Source organism: Neomonachus schauinslandi, chromosome 3 (genome assembly GCF_002201575.2).
Source record: "Neomonachus schauinslandi chromosome 3, ASM220157v2, whole genome shotgun sequence".
Classification (NCBI taxonomy): Eukaryota; Metazoa; Chordata; class Mammalia; order Carnivora; family Phocidae; genus Neomonachus; species Neomonachus schauinslandi.
The window spans coordinates 181,921,227-181,935,268 of record NC_058405.1 but is presented as its reverse complement, the minus strand read 5'-3'; the positions used below and the strand labels follow the sequence as shown (position 1 = coordinate 181,935,268).

Sequence of the window (14,042 nt, the reverse complement as noted above, 5' to 3'; positions counted from 1 at the left end):
GAGGGGAGTCTGCTTCTCCCTCTGACCCTCCCCACTCTCATGCTCTCTCTATCTCATTCTCTCTCTCAAATAAATAAATAAAATCTTAAAAAAAAAAAAAAAGAAATACACCCTACCGATGTACTACCTGCCTGGAAAATGACTCACACAGATGTTTTTCATTACAGTAGTGTTTCTGAGAACAAAGGATTGTAAACTGTTTAAATGTCGCTACATGGGAACAGGGAGAATGTATTATGGTACACCAATATATTCACTTGTAATAATATTAACTGGATAAAAAAAATGAGGAAGATTCTTACATAGTGATAAAAGGCTCTAAAATAAATTATTAAGTGGAGAGAAGTCAAATGCCAAAATAATGAATGTGGGAGCTCATCATTTGTGCAAAAGTAAGGTGAAAAGTACCTATATCAGCTTATGTACACATACAACTTTTCTGGGAGGACAAACAAAACTAATTACAATTACCTGCTAAGGAGTAATGAGGAATGTGGGGGGTGGGAGGGAGTGGCATCTTTCCATGGCTTTTGATGCTTGCACCACATAAATTACCCATAACAAAATTGAAATGCTAACTTTTAAAAAGTGTTTCGCCTCTTGGGATATGTTAGCATCGAAGAATAAGGATCTGGAGATTTTTATTTTTCACATGTAACCATTCTGAATTTTTTTTCATTTTTTGTAATATACATGAATAACCTAAATGTACATCTATAATTAAAAGGAAAAAACGCAGAAGACAACAGTATTTTGGTTTGTTTGTTTGTTTAAAGATTTTATTTTATTTTACAGAGAGGGTCACAGCGAGAGAGGGAACACAAGCAGCGGGAGTGGGAGAGGGAGAAGCAGGCTTCCCGCGGAGCAGGGCGCCCGATGAGGGGCTCCATCCCAGGACGCTGGGATCATGACCTGAGCCGAAGGCAGACGCTTAACGACTGAGCCACCCAGGTGCCCTGACAAAAGAGTATTTTGAAAAGAAATTTTTTTCATTTGGTATCATTAAACAGAAAGGTTTTTTAATATTAAAACATAGATTTGCTGTAAGGTGTGGGGTTTCTTGACTGGTTAGACTACCTTATGGAGAAATACGTTAAATGTTCTGTTTTGTACGTAGAATGACTCGTGGAAACAACAGAAACAGAATTCATAAATAACAGGAGTAAGGGGACAGAAATGGCAAGAGAGTAACCATTTCTGAGTAGAAAAAGGTTATGATTCTTGCTTGTTTGCACTTGCCCTTTGTCTATACTTAGCCCTTGATGTAAGTGAAATATTTAGATCTGGTTTAAGGAAATGGTCACGTGAAGAGGCACGTGGTGCGCATTTGACAAATAAGCAGGGTTACCGGTCTTTAGGGAAGAGGCACACGGTAGTGGGTGTTGAAAGGTCCAAGGGAAGTGCCTGCCAATCTCGTGGAAAAATGACGTGTCTGGGAGGGGTGGCCCGAGGCCTGGCCATGGCCTGCCCAGCAGCTCTGAGCTTGCAGGGCTGCTTCCCACACTTACCATTCAGCTTGGCCAGGGTGACAGATGCACCCTGTTGCCCTAGCAGAATACAGGCAGAATCACTTCGGGTGGTTTTCCTCATTTTTCCGCATTTTTTACTTATTTAATTTCTTTTAACCTTTTGAGCCCCTTTACCTGTTTCTCTCATCCCCACCCCTGACAAATGGCCTCTTCCTTATTATTGATTCCAACATCCAGAGAAGAATCTAGAGTTCTTTCTCATTTATATCCTTACTGGAAACAGAGTTTTTACCACGTGGAAGGAAGATGGTCCCTCTACTAGACAGAATCCACTTGCATGTTTGTCCATAAGAATTATTTCATGTTGCTTTTAGATATCTGCAATGTCCAGATCTGGAAAATAGCTTACCTGGTAATGAAAAGCTAGAATCAGGTAACTGGGGAAAATGTGCTTTAGAGTCTCGACAGCATCTGGTCCTTTCCTGATGCATAGATTATTTCCTACATATCAAAACAGCTCATATTCAGTTGAAAAGTAAAAAAGCAAGATGAAAGCAACAACATTCTGACCTGACCATTGGGTGTCCCTTTACTCTTGCAGAGGCAGAAAAATATCACCTGTGGGGAGTTGGAGGTGGGGAGGGGGGGTTCAGGTGGTGTCTAGGTGTCAGGTGGGAGGCTGCCCTGGGAGTCTTCTTTAAATCTGTGGTTCTAGAGCTTTGAACCACTGAGCACAAAAATCTAAAGAAATTCTGAATTAAGTTCCTTCGATCATGGCACTCGAAGGAAGATGTTGGCTTGCATTTTTCCCCCCTGCCACCCATATTCTCAAAAAGATCTAGATCCAAACATCAAGTCTCTGTTTGACTTTACAGGGGAAGTTGGCTTCAGTGGGGTGTAGCCCTCGGTGTCCGGACTATGCCTTGACAGTTTGGCGGGGAGGGAGATGGCTCCGAGGACTCGGAGCTGGGCAATCTCTGATGCGGGAACGGGAGAGGCAGAGAGCGGAACTTGTCCAGAAAGGAATAAAAACAAGCAGAACTGAGAAAAGGGAGCTTGTTGAATTTGCCAAACTCCTGTCTCCCTGACAATACAAGAAGGAATGGGATGGTCTGATGTGGTATTTGATGGAGCTTCCGGGGATTTGGGCTCATGCCATCAACCTGCCCCGCTGAAAATATTCCCGTGCACTGCATGATTCGGGGAAAGTTACTTCACGTTTTTGCACCCCAGTGTTCTCATCTATAAAATGGGGACAAGAGCAGTCTTACTTCATAAGATTTTTGTGAGGATTAAATGAGCTATGAGTATATCAAGTACCCAAGTACCCAAGAGTGCCCAGCACACAGTAAAGGCTCGGTAAGTCTTGGCTGATATTAATAGTAATAATTATTTTTCTAAATGTGAGATGTCCAGGCATACACATTTTCTTGGGCTGCCTGAGTTTTGATTGAGAAACCACATTAGTAGCATTTTTCTAGGACAGTTGCAATTCAAATATCTCTTGATACTGCCTAATGACACTGCAGAGCATACGTTTTGAATTTTGGAAACTATAGCCGTTTCACTAATGGAAAAGGAGAAGAGACTGTCTGTATTAGGCTGAAAACCTTGAACTGCCCTAGTGGAGATTCCATCTAAAGTAGTAACACCTCTTATTAATAATTAATTCAGTGCTTGGTATGAACCAGACATTGTTCCAGCTCCTACAATTAGCTTATTTTTAATCAGAAGGCTTCAAAAAACCATGCTTTTTCCTTTTCTATTTGCAGCAGAGAAACAGAAATTAACTCTCCTTACTTCCTCTAGAGTCAGCTTCTGCTCCAGCCGATCCTGGCCCGGATTAGAACAACATATGCTGGCTTTATCTAAATTTACTGTGGTTTTCCTGCTTGAACACTAAAGAGCAAATTAAAATGTTATTTTATGTGAAGATATGTGAAATTTAACTAAATGCTTACATTTCCATTGTCAGATGTCCCATTTTGGTAGACCGTATCCCCAGGGTCAGTCTGTAACTTTCTAGTCAGAGTTTATTCTAGGGACACTGTAGGAATTGGTGGGTTATAAAGAAGGTTGTAAAACATAGTTGCCAAAATAATGTCGACCTTTTGGGCAACAGGAAGCAAGTCATTTACAAATTTATCTTCACCAGTTTAGCTCCTCCAAACCTTCAGAATTAAAAAAAAAAAGGCTAGTATGGGGGGCAAAACAATATTAGGGAACTTAGCTGTGTCCACTTGACAGACAGTGTTACTAGAAGTATCACATTGGAGTTTCTCCTCCACAGGCAGGGTGACTCAGAAAGCTAAGGGATTTTTTTAAAAGATTTTATTCATTCATTTGAGAGAGAGACAGAGCATGAGCAGGGAGAGGGGCAGAGGGAGAGGGAGAAGCAGGCTCCCTACTCAGCAGGGAGCCCGACGCAGGACTCGATCCCAGGACCCCGGGATCATGACCTGAGTCGAAGGCAGACTCTTAACAAACTGAGTCATCCAGGCGCCCCTATAGGAAATAAATTGAGGGTTGCTGGAGCAGAGGTGGGTGGGGGGATGGGGTAACTGGGGGATAGGCATTAAGGAGGGCACGTGATGTGATGAGCACTGGGTGTTATACGCAACTGATGAATTATTGAACACTACACCTGAAACTAATGATGTACTGTATGTTGGCTAATTGAATTTAAATTTGAAAAAAAAGAAAGCTAAGGGATGAATCTTGGGGGGTCGGGGGAGGCTACAGTACCCACAGCAAATTCATAGAGTATCTGGGGGCAGGCACATCCCACACTCTGTTCCCTTCTACTAAACACAAAATGAGAACCTTGTCATTTCTTTTTGTTTCCTTTCCTATCTTTCAAAACGATAGTAAGGACAACTGACCTAAACTAGGCATGCATGTGAGCTTCGAGGTTATTATATAAATTCCACAGTGCTGGCTGGCGGATGAATGCCAGCCTGTGAGCTACACCCACATAGAGGAAGAAAAATGCTGGCCGCGAGCCAGCGGAAAATGTCTGGAAGGAAGTGGCTCAAAAACAGGTTGTAGGTGATACGGCAGAACAAATGGGGGCAGCACATTAACAGTATCCATACAGGGAGGCAGATGCCTGAATCTTCCTCCTGAGAGACCAAGTTGCTTTGGAGATCCTAGAAAGGGAGACTTTCTCAAAGGAAATGGAAGGGGGAAAATGCATCACGCTTTGGAGATAGGAATTAAAGTCAAATATCATGGAAGAGAAAGGCAAGTGTGTGCACTCAAAAATTCAACCCGATGAGTTGTTTCCAGGAAGAAAATTGGACTTTGGATGAGACCCGGGGAGTGAGATTAAAATAGGAAGCTAGTCAAGTAACAGCAGGAATGTGTCTGACTGGTCTTCTGGCCACTCACAAAATTAGGTGCTGAGAAAATCCAAAAACTTAGCTTCTCCAAGCAGTTGTTAATATGATAGCAGTGATTTGTGTTTAATACAAGGAGAAATCAATTCTCTGCCGATGCAAAGGCGGAGGCCTCCTTACTCTGTGATAATGAACTCTGGTCCTTCCTTCCTGTCTGCTGAGGATTGCAGCGTGCCACGGCGTGCCACGGCGTGCTTCATTGCTCAATCAAGATGTGCGACAGGTGTTACAGGTCTGCCCTACAGACCGGAACTTTGAGATCGCAGCTGATGGCAGCTGGCTTTGTGTCCCAGGGGAACAGAGGACAGAAAGCCGCATTCACCTTGTGAATTTTGGGGTTTTTGCTGACTAATGCTCTCCTTTTGCGTAAAGCCTCCTCTCCACAAAGGTAAGCCCACACGTTTTACTTATCTGCTGGAGGAAGCAGCTGATGAAAAGACACCTTTCTAGTTTTTGCTTCAGACCCTGGTTTCACCAAATACAGGACCGCTCTTGCTTCATCTTCACAGAGTAAAATAAATTATTCATCCCAGAGGGGGAAAAATTGTGTCAGAATAGAGAGGGCAATAGCAAAATAATAATTTGTATAGAATTCTGATTTCTACTCCTTGTTATGGAGAAGGTACGTGAGTCAAATAATAATTTAAATGTCATCGCTTTTTAGAATTTGCCCAGGGTTGGACAGGGCTGCAACATTTACTCAAAATTGTGTACTATTAGGTGTAACAATAAAGGCAAAGCATCCTTGAAGCAACCTTCAAAACTCTGCTAAGCAGCACCAGCAGCAGCTGGATCAGGAGGTTCTGGAAGCAGGGACAAGAAGGGGGTCTAAGCCTCATTGCATTCACGGGATAGAGCCAGCTCTCAATGTGAATGCTCTTCCCCTTCCATCTGAACTTTCAATTTAGGAAGCTTTACAGACGGGCAGGAAGCGCCGCATCACTGAAAGCCTGACACTGGTAGATGTCACTAGCAGGAAATAGTACAGGATCTCTTTGGCCCAAGGAACAGCTTGTGGGGGCTTAAACGATCCAAAGAAAACTTCTGTAAATGTCCACTGAACTGATTTCAAAGATGCATGCTGCCTTACTCAGCCATAAAAAGAATGAAATCTTGCCTTTTGCGACAACATGGATGGATCTGGAGGGTACTATGCTGAGGGAAATAAGTCAAACATAGAAAAACAAATGCTGTATGATTTCATTTATATGTGGAATCTAAAAAACAAAATAAATAAAACAAAACAGACTCACAGATACATAAAATAAATAGAGAAGGAGGGGCTGGAAATGGGCAAAACAGGTGGAAGGATGAAGAGGTACAAACTTCCAGTTTTAAAATAAATAAGCCATGGAAATGTATTATACAGCATAGGGAATATAATTAATAAGATTGTAATAAATTTGTATGGTGACAGATGGTAACTACACTTACTGTGAGGATCATTTCATAATGTCTAAAAATATTAAATCATTATGATGTACATCTGAAACTAATAGGATATCGGATCTCAATTATACTTCAATAAGAAAAAGAGAATGCATGCTACATTTATTATCAGTTGGGGTAATACGTGACATTTAATGATGCTCATCCTTTTATTTTTTTTTAAGATTTATCTATTTATTAGAGAGAGAGAGAGCATGCTCATGTGCATAGGGGGAGAGGCAGAGGGAGAGAGAGAGAATCTCAAGCAGACTCCCCGCCAAGCAGGGAGTTGGACATGGGGTGGGCAGGAGGGGCTCAATCTCACGCCCCTGAGACCACGACCTGAGCCGAAATCAAGAGTCGGATGCTTAACCAACTGTGCCACCCATGCACCTCAATGTCCATCATTTTACATGGCAACCTTAAGCTGTACGCCACACAGTTCTAATTTGGGGAGTAGCCAGCAAAGGACAGAGGAGAAAGTAAACAGGACCATGGACCAACTTGAAAGGGATGAGAGAAGGAAACAAAACTAGCATGCCCCACCCAGCAGGTAGAAGAAGAGTTCAAGCCTTGCATCCTTACAGAACTGGATTCTAAACTGCATGACCCTCGGCCAGCCACATTCTCTCTCCTGGAATGTCTGCTTTCTCAACTGCCAAGTGGAGACAATATCTACTTTGTGAACTTTTCAGAGGATTAAAAACAAGGCATAGAAAGCATGTCATATAAATGCCTGCCTAAGCAGGTATTAGGGTCAATGGCACCTACCAGCGGTATTATTTTTACATGCTTGTTGATAGTATGGGTTAGGAAGAATTGATTTGGTTTTGATAGAGAATTGCATACTTGGAGTACACACTGAGCACTTGGAATCTCAGGAAATGTGGACAGACAGGCACAGCCGGATTCAAGTAGGTCACCAGAAGTAATATTTGCAGGTGGTTATTCAAACTAAAGAGGTATCAGAAGAAGACAGGTTGTATTTGACTATCCAGGGGGCTTCCAGGGGGTATGGAGGGGATGAGACTTCCGTGGGCTGAAGAATTTCAGATATTTGTGTGCATACGTCTTTTAAACCATGTAGCCCTGCCACACCCCCCTTGTGCAGCACTAACCCAGGTAGTGTGCCGACCTGGCACTCAGGTGGTCTCTTTTTGGGAAAGCAGTCTGTGCGGAGGTATCAGAGTGGTCCTCAGCTTCGGGGTGGGGTGCATCAGAATCCAGATCTCTGAGTAGCAGCTGAAATTGCATACAGGAGATTACAATACCCCTTCTTGGAAGGGCACTCTAGGAACTCCATGGAATAAGGGGAAAGCCCTAGTGGAGAACTCAGTTTTGAGTCCAATAGATAAGATCAGGAATGCAAAATCACCAGCTAAAAAATGTACTCTGAAAAAACTTTAAGATGAGGTTTTTTCCCACACAGATGTGATCAAAACATGGACAGACAATGGAATTTAGGGCATTTGTATGATTACTGTAGAAATTATAAGGGAAAGAAGGAAAGGAGAAGGCTGGGATATTGGAAGCAAAACAGAGACATCCCAATGGAGCTAAGGAATGGTACAATCAAGGTAGCTGATGACATAAGCAGGAAGAGGTAGTTGTAGATAGAGCCAGTTGACGAGATCCCTTATTAGAGAGAGAATAGGGTGTGGCCATGAGAATGGGGAGCTGAGACAGAATGGAAAAAGGAGTCCCTGGAAATGAGAAGACTGAGGAACTGGGAAGATGAGATGCATTTCAGATGGATATTGAAGAACTGTAAGATAATAGCAGGACTTGGGATGAAGAATTGATGCCAAGGATTTGGAAGGCGGAGGAAGAGAGATGAGCAAGTCAGTGAATATCAGCAACTAGACCATGAGAAAGTGGTCAAGTTAAGAGAGTTCCAAAGAAATGAACATTTTTATTTTCTGCCAAAGGATTGAGAATAATTGTCTGGAGGCAGCGTGGAGGATCAAGGACAGTATCAACTACCACATGTAAACACCCAAAATCACAGCTAGAAAATGATGGAGCTGGTATTTGAACTCAAGAACCTGGAAAATACTAGCAGCATTATCGCTCTCCTTAGCTGTGAGGAGTAACTTCCATCCCCCTTCTCTCTCAATATCACCATCTCCATTTCTATATTCTTGCCCAATCCCAGCACTTTTGCCTATTCTTCTCCTCCTCTCTCGAAGAAGGCTGGGGTCTTCTCCCATCCCCACCAAGTGGGCAATTGTGTTTCTTCTATTAGGTTGACTCTGGTCTTCTCAAACCAAAATTCAGAGGGCAGAGGAATTTCAACATCTCCAGGATAGTAGAAATAGCTGTAGGTCCATGAAAGTCATGGAGAAGAAAAGACCTGAAGTTCAGCTCCAAGTTCAATTATGGAGTTGTGCAAACAACCCAGGGTCAGGCTAGACAGAAATATAAGGAATGAAAGAAGAGCGTGGGCTTCTAGGAGCACAGAAAACAGATGACTCTAGGTAAGGCTCATCTATGGCTCCTCAGTCATTTCATCGGTTACACAAGAAAGACCTAGAAAACCCCAAAAGCATTCCTTATGGAAGAGCAAATCCCTACTTTCTGTGAAGTAGAAGTAAATGGAAAGCAGTTATCTCAATTTAACCACTAGCAAATATTTTTCATTGTCATCATTCTTGTTCATTGATGTAATTGTTTCTGATTTTTATTGCCACCTACTCTGCTTAAGTAAGAGCTTTATTGATATAAATTGGATCAGTATTTACTTTAGCTCGAGGAAAAGGACAATCAATCTAATAGGTCTCCAAATAAATCAATCTTCATGTTGGCGCACCTTGTGAAGGGGCAGAGAGCGTGGTGGATAACATGACCACATCTGGAAGGTCATCCCTCCCAAAGTTCTTCTCCCACAGAAAGCCGAGATTCCACCCAAGGTTACTCACTCTTCTCCAGGGAACATCATCTTCCATGCTGAACAGTATATCTAACCTCCTTTCAAAGTGAAATTACCAGAGGATTCATTGATTGTTACTAGCAAGTGAGTGTGAACCCACTTACGGAAACTTGTATCTCTCACTGTAGACAGCGCTGCTCCAGCTAAGAATACCAGAAGCTGGGTACCTAACATACGAGTTCTTTAACACATCACATCTATTTTCGGGGTTTCTTTTATATCTAAGACCGCATGCACGCATGTACTCACATACTCACACACGCACAAGCACGCACGCATGCACACACGTACACACACGCATGCACGCACTCACGTACTCACACACACGCACACACGCATGCACACACGTACACACACACGCATGCACGCACTCATGAACTCACACATGCACGCACGCACACACGTACTCACACACGCACGCACGCACGCACACACGTACTCACACACATACATGCACGCACTCATGTACTCACATGCACTCACGTACTCACACACGCACGCATGCATGCACACACGTACTCACACACACATGCACGCACTCATGTACTCACACACACGCATGCACGCATGCACACACGTACTCACGCACACACGCACGCATGCATGCACTCACGTACTCACGCATGCACGCATGCACACACGTACTCACACACGCACGCATGCACTCACGTACTCACACACGCACGCATGCACTCACAAACTCACACACACATGCATGCACGCATGCACACACGTATGCACTCCTCACTCCCTGCTCGATTACCTCAATGGTCCGTGGAGCAGGAGGGAACCTTGTGATTCAAGGAGAGAAGATAAGCTCTGTGAGGCTGAACAGGGGAGGTCTACTCAGAGGGTGGATTATTTTTTTAATTTATTCATTTTATTTTTTTATTTTTAATTTTTTTTCTTTTTTACTAACGTACAATGTATTATTTGTTTCAGGGGTACAGGTCTGTGGTTCATCAGTCTTACACAATTCACAGCGCTCACCATAGCACATACCCTCCCCAGTGTCCATCACCCAACCACCCCATCCCTCCCACCCCCCTCCACTCCAGTAACCCTCAGTTTGTTTCTTGAGATTAAGAGTCTCTTACGGTTTGTCTCCCTCTCTGGTTTCATCTGTTTCATTTTTCCCTCCCTTCCCCTATGATCCTCTGCCTTTTTTCTCAAATTCCGGAGGGTGGATTTTATCTTAAGTTAGTTAACCTCACCAATATCTGTGCTTCTCTGTCTGTTGGCAACTCGATGTCATCCCCACCACCATCGCCACCTTTCAGGGCCTCCTCCTTCCTGCATGGGACGACATCTGCTCGACTTTGCTTCCCCGTATGGTGTCGGGTTAGTCTGCTCATGAGAAGCACTCCTGTGAGATTCGGAAGATAGGAAATAAAGAAGTGGCCAGTATTTTCCAAGGCAGTTACCTTAATTGCAGTAATACCCAGGGTAGAATTCCTTCTCAGAGAGGCCTTTGGATAAATGTAAATACCCATCACCTTAATAACATTTAAACCCAAACTTCCTGAAGCCTGTAAGAATACTCTCTAACATACCAGGATATATACAAATAAAATGCCATTAAATTTAAACAATTACCAGAAAGTGTCAAATATTGTACTTTTAAGCCCAGAAATGCAAGTGGAAATTTGTCTGTAAATTCTTATAGCACTTCGATTATCTGGGTCCTATTAGAACTATTTTATAAAACACACTGGTTTTTGCCATTTTAACCCATAACATATATAACTCCTATTAATTCTATTTCTCTGGAGAACCCTGACTGATACAGTAATCAATCTTAGGTTATATACTTTGCTAGCACTAGGTAATTTATCCAAAAAATGCTAATTGAGCACCGAGTGAATATGAATATAGTAGACACCAAGACGTCTCTGGCTCTTCTGTTTTAAAAGGAAGAGATGAACAAAAACCATTAAGCATATTAATATATAGCAAGTGGTGACAAAGCAATAGTGACAGAAGAAAACAAAACAAAACATTTTGGACAGGGTGTCCTGAGAAGTCCTGTCTGGAAAGGGGCCTTGGAGCACCATCTGTATGAAGGTATGGGGCGCAGCCTGCAGGCACCTGGAGGAAGAGTATTCCAACAGGTGGGCTAGGAAGACTTACGGCCCCAAACAGGAAGCACATTTGACCCACGTGGGCACTATCATTGCACACAGGCCTGTAGGTATTTCCCGTGGCAAGTACATTGAGCCGCACTCAAGAGACAGGCCCTGTCGCTACCCAGCAGCCATGTTATCTTCCGGTCTCTACTTCTAGAAAAATGAAGAATTAGGACCAGATTGGTGTTTCTTTCCCAAATACTCGTAGTGGCCCTGCATTCTACATCCTCTTCACAAGGATTTCCAACGTACAAATAAAGACTCTGAGGAACATTCCAGCAAAGGAACTCATATAACTTTATTTAACCCAATGCTTCTGAACTTATTTGGTCTCAAAACTCTCTTTCTGTTATGAATAGAATTTGAGCTCATTGCAAACACTTTTAGAAATAGCGGACGCTAAGGAGCCAATTTATCTTTCAGTACTAAAGCTGTCTGAATAATGGGACATAAAATCACACACCCCCATTGCCCCTGCTGTCCAGCTAGCAGGCCCCAGGACTTCAAAAAGAAGGGACTGGAGAGAGAACAACTTTTAAATTTACTTTTGGCAGTAGAACCTTTCTACATATAAATTCCTATGTGAAAAAAAATAATAAATTCCTACGTGAACCGTCAATAAACAAAGCAGATAAAAATCAAAGATGCCTGGGCTGAAGCAAAGGTCTGGATTTTTTTAATTTAATTTAATTTAATTTAATTTAATTTTATTTAATTTTATTTTATTTTATTTTATTATTTTATTTTATTATCTTGTGTTAGTCACCATACAGTACATCATTAGTTTTTGATGTAGTGGTTTGGATTTGATGTGACATCATCGGCTGTCTCCATGTACCGGGATCACACTGCCCTCTAGTGTCTAATCTTCAAAGAGAGTAAAGCTAAAACTACTACAGAAATCTCTTTTCAAACTTCCAGCCTCAGAGTTGGACCTAACTGCTGTTTGCTAAGCTGACTCTCAAAGTGAGGTCCCCAACCGTCAGTCAGCATCGCCTGGGAACTTGTTAGAAATGAAAATTCTCAGTCTCAACCCCTCCCCGCCAAGACCTGCTGAGTCAGTAAGTGGGGAAGAGACCCAACGGTCGGTGTTTAAACACCTTCTCCAGATGAGGAGAAAATCACAACTCAGCCCATCACCCACAGGTGGGAGTACCATGTTGCTTTCAATTAAGAAAAAAAAAAAAAGAACTTGGAACAGCCTGTTGACAACCAAAAATTCACAGAGGAGTTTCTCTACCTAGGATTCGTTCAGCAATTTTCACTTTCTGCCATCCTTTCAGACTCAATGTGAGTTATACCCATTCCAACAATACCACTGGACCCCATTTATCTGTAGCATTGCCATGAATGACAAAAGCAGGTTCTAGAATGAACCTGGTCATCTTTTCTTTAAAAGAAAATTTCTGTAATGGTAATGCCCATCGTAAAACATAGGGTTTGCTTGTGAAGTAGTGGTGAAGACCCTGTAACTCCAGCCTGTGTTTAATATATACACAAGATGGTATTTCCATCATAAGTCTTTTTCCTGCCCGCCATGCTGAGTTTATGCTCTGTTCAGACCAGGCAGACCAAATACGGGGGCGTGAATGGGTTAGAGCAATTTTACTACAACTACAACAAAACTGGCTTTCTTCTTTCCTTTCTTTCTTCTTCCTTCCCCAAAGGCTTCCTGACTACTTGGGGTGAATGAGGGCTCTGTTGGCCCCAACCAAAGGGGCCCTGGGAACATCAGCTTCCTGTACAAAAGACACCTTCTTTGCCTTTAAGACACCTTCAAGTTCAGAAACACTTGTTTCTAAAATTTGATAACTTGGTAAAGAAGACAGACCGAGTAAAAAGGAGTGCCGTCATTATAAACATTATAAACATCAGTATCTCAGCGGGAAAGTCAATATAAAATAAACTTATGAGTAATGACTAAGTGCTAGGGAAATTTATAAATTTTTATTTAAAATTACAGTCTGCTTAGACGGGTGACCCTAAAAGAGTGAGGCACTCCTTTATCATTTCTGCAATTCATATATGATGAGAACACTTCAGTTTTTTGAACCACCACCATATGGAGTATAACCAATGTTTATTACCTAGCTGAAGATATTTATAGGTAGCTACAAAACGAACTGGGAAATTTCACTACGTAAATACTCACTTATTCTATTTATGGTTAACAATAATGAAAGTATGAATACAAGGAAATCCAGGATAGAATATATTTAATGAAAAATTTTAAATGTGTAATATATCATACATTTTGTCCAAATTATCAAAAATTTAAATTACAAGGGGAAGGGAGGGAAAAATAAAATAAGATGAAAACAGAAAGGGAGACTAACCACAAGAGACTCTTAGCTCTAGGGAACAAACTGAGTGTTGCTGGAGGGTGGTGGGTGGGGGGATGGGGTAACTGGGTGCTGGACATTAAGGAGGGCACGTGATGTGATGAGCACTGGGTGTTATATGCAACTGATGAATCACTGAAGTCTACCTCTGAAATAATAATACACTATATGTTAATTAATTGAATTTAAATGTGAAAAATTCAAATTAGGTGTATTAGAATCAATATCAGCTTCCTAGGGTGGTTGTGACAAAGCACCACAAAACTGGGTGGCTTAAAACATCAGGAATTTATTGCCTCTCTCATAGTTCTGGAGATTAGAAGTCTAGAACTAAGGTGTCAATAGGACCC

At 42.1% G+C, this 14,042-nt stretch overlaps 1 protein-coding gene across 1 annotated transcript in view; it reads left to right on the top strand.

Annotated features, from left to right (window-relative positions):
- Window positions 1–5,139: 5,139 nt before the first annotated feature.
- LOC110574333 (thiamine transporter 2-like) overlaps window positions 5,140–14,042 on the top strand; it is a 36,972-nt gene continuing 28,069 nt past the window's right edge. Inside the window, exon 1 of the mRNA XM_044913440.1 lies at window positions 5,140–5,255. The gene's annotated coding sequence lies outside the window, so the exon portion shown is untranslated. The remainder of the gene's footprint in view (window positions 5,256–14,042) is intronic.